Source organism: Etheostoma cragini, chromosome 16, assembly GCF_013103735.1.
Source record: "Etheostoma cragini isolate CJK2018 chromosome 16, CSU_Ecrag_1.0, whole genome shotgun sequence".
NCBI classification, from domain to species: Eukaryota; Metazoa; Chordata; class Actinopteri; order Perciformes; family Percidae; genus Etheostoma; species Etheostoma cragini.
In genome coordinates, this window is record NC_048422.1 from 12,665,271 (window position 1) to 12,668,753 (window position 3,483).

The 3,483-nt window shown below is 37.5% G+C and overlaps 1 long non-coding RNA gene across 1 annotated transcript; it reads right to left on the bottom strand.

The window, feature by feature from the left end:
* Positions 1-1,341: 1,341 nt before the first annotated feature.
* Positions 1,342-2,989, bottom strand: LOC117958965. The gene is made up of 3 exons (XR_004659835.1): positions 2,894-2,989; positions 1,600-1,698; positions 1,342-1,437 (listed from the first exon to the last, which is right to left on the bottom strand). It is a non-coding gene; the product is annotated as an uncharacterized LOC117958965 (long non-coding RNA).
* Positions 2,990-3,483: the final 494 nt, after the last annotated feature.

The following is a 3,483-nucleotide window of genomic DNA, read 5'->3' on the forward strand; positions in this document are numbered from 1 at the left end:
GCAACCATCTTTGTCCAACTTTAGCAAAAAGTTCCCATTCATTATTTCTCTGCAATGGACCCGTCCTCAAGAGGAGCAGGGATCAGCCGGGGCACACCAACTGAGGACTAACTTTAGTTCCGAGGCCTGTGTCTTGTACAAAAGCAATGATAGTATTTATAATAGCTGACAATGATGTGTTTTGATGTGAGAGGAAATGGAACACACGGAGAACATGCAAACTCCACATAAAAAAGATCAGGTCAATGATCTGGTGATTCAGGACTATTGTGAGGTAACCGTGCGACCCACTAGACTACCAGACATCTGCAATAACACATTCTGCAGACAGAGCTGTTTGAGACAAAACAACAGCTTCTTGTAATGACTTGTATATACTTCCTCCCTGTAAATATAAGAAATATATTTTTCTAGTTGAAATATAGATGCTTATTTCCTGTAGTGTGATTTGTAAGCACTGGCAAATGAGTCAGTTCATTTATTACCCCCTTAAATGACTGTAATTTGTTTTTTATCATGCTTGCCTCCATTTATTCATTTACAAGTATTCCACAACTGGAAAGAAAGTGGATGCATCAGAGATAACCATATATTAGGCAATAATTGCCCTAACCCATAATGATTTTTAAATAAACAAGACTTCAATTTATTTTATGGTCAATATTTCAAAGCTTGCCTCCTTGGCTCCATGTGTACAATGATAATCCAAATAAAGCAAATGTATTTTATGAGTTAACGGAGTGAATTAATTGCCTGCCTTACTGAGACTTGCTTACAAACTAAACTGACTGGATACTAATTAAGGTTTAACTCATTATTCACTGACTAAGCACACTCACCACAGGAAACTAGTTTAACTTATTAAAAACTAATTTAATTTAGTTTGAGTTAGATGTAGCAACATGGAATGTTTTAAATAATCTAATGTGCTGATACTTGTCCATCACAATTATAATAGCATGCATGTACTATATAATGCTGTGAGGTAATGTTGAGTACATAATGAAGGTTACAATATTACACAACACACAAGTATTGAGGAAACACGTCTGTCCACACTGCACTTTCTACTACTGGTCAGTGGTCCTGACCCCAATCCTGGGATTGCAGCTAAACTAGGCCAGGATTACAACCATGCATGCTCTATCTCCAGGCTAATCTCCTCCTGGAGAACACCCGCACACACACACGCTTCTGTATTACATGCAACTCACTAAGTACACCGGAAGACTGACTTAAAAAAGTGACTGTTTTAAAGAAGACCTTCTTGATTAAATTATATTAACTAGTTTGATTTGCTATTTTAGTATGAAGAGAAACCCCCCACAAAAACACAAATAACTGATTATTACATGAAAAATAGGTTGTTTTTATTGAGTTTGGAACATAACTGCACAGGTCCAGAGACGGTTCATTTTAGGATGGTGTCAGAATTGGCTGGAGAAAGGAGAGAGAAAAGGGTATAGCATGTTAATAGAACATTTTGTGGATATAATTTTGAAATGTGGGATGCTTTATTTTAATAAAAACAACAATAAAATGAATGTTTGTGTGACAAACAGTTAAACAGAAGGAACCAAGAGTGTGGTCCTGTTATACCTTCAGACAGTTGTTTGTAGATGCGCTCCTGCTCCTCTCTGGCCTTCTTCTCCACTTCCTCAACCCTCCTCTCCTCCTCAGCAATGGGCTTTAGGTAATCTGAACAAGAAAAAACACTCAATCATTATTTTAAAACAAACCAGGAACATTCACTGTAGTTCTGCGCAGTTTGCAAAATACCCTAATGATAGGAGTCCAGCATCATAAGCACACAATAAACAGGTTGAAAGGTACAGTTACAGTATAATTATAGAAGTTTCATATACTTTAAAAAGGTAAGAGCAGTCTTTGGTCAGACTGATGGATTTTCTTATTTTTTTACTAGTTATTCAAGGACTGTTTAATGTATGTATTTATTTATTTGGATACGATTTGTTCATAGTTCACGTGGGCTGGCACTGGTCTATGTTTTCTGGACTAAATAAGACTATTAAAAACATTTATATGAAAGGAACTTTACTAGTCCCTCCTTTCTGTCTGACTCTTGCCCTTGGAGTTTGGAAATTGACGAACACTACTGGCGCATGCGCAGACATGAACTTACCGAACCGCTGTTTCCCATAGAACACGCCTAGCAGCAGAGCAGACCACCTGGCCGTCTGAAATAAGTAATTCAAACGTGTTAACTAGTGAAGCAACTTTTACGAACCAGCTAACCTAACTAAGTACGACATGTGAGCAAAACAGCTATAGAAGATAGTAATTATTACAACATGTAACAACTCCACTGCATCTCATGTGACTCACTTTTAAATAGTATTAGCTGAGAGATAACTACCTTGACTTTTTGTTACGGTTCTGTCTTTACCAATAACGTTACCCAGAGTGTGGTCACCGTTACAAAAATAACGTTAACGTGATGGGGGTAAAGTTCAGCTACTTTTTCTATGACCCTTCCGGATAACGTCATCTAGCTAGCTAGTTAAAGTTAGTTGGCTACCTAGATGACTAAAATGTGACACTTAAAACACTGCAGCTCTACAACTAGCTAGCCACGTTAATGATAATCACTAACTTTGCATTAGACAGATGCAGAAGCTCCAGAATGTAAGTTACACAGATGTTAAATGTTCACCTGCACTGCCTGTCAATGTCATCGCTAGCAAACATGATCTAACTAACGCTAGCTAACATGATACTATAGCGACTGACATTAACGGCCGGTCCACCGATAGCTGCACATCTAAAAAAAAAAAACTTTCGTGTCAAATTCATTTGTTCACTTTGAATGTGATAAATAACAACAATGACAATATTCAGGTCAAATAACGTGTGTTAATAATATTAACCTTACCTTGATGAGCGGCGACACTGCGACTGGAGGTGCCATGGCAAAGCGAGAAAGTGACTTCCGGTCCGTTTACGGGGGTGGCGGAAGTACTCTAGCCAATCTCATAGACAGTTAAAGAAAATCCGTTCTCTTAATGCTAATTTCTTTAACTGCCTATGCTAAATACATCCATGAGCTAACCATGGTTAAAACCACTGGAGCTGCATTTTAACCACCGGAGCTGCATATTATTAGCCTAACGTAATTTTTACGTAATAAATGTTATTTTTAGTGCTTTTTCTTTGCTTCTTTCTTTTTAACTTCAAACAATGGACTAAAGCAACAGACAGTTTCAGAGTGGACTCTCGCTTCACAAGGTAACGATGCCTAAACAGAGTTAGCAAAGAAATGCACAATTAGCTGAATAAACACATCGTTACTCAAACATGAAAATGTATCGCATTAATTTAAAGTGATAAAAAGTGATTTAGTTTTTGCCAGATAAAAGAATCTGGCCAGTTATACGGCTCAAATATGGGCAATATTGCCCATATCTGAGCCGTATAACTGCCCAGATTGGATTGCAAATGCAAGAAATACAATGTAGACAGTTT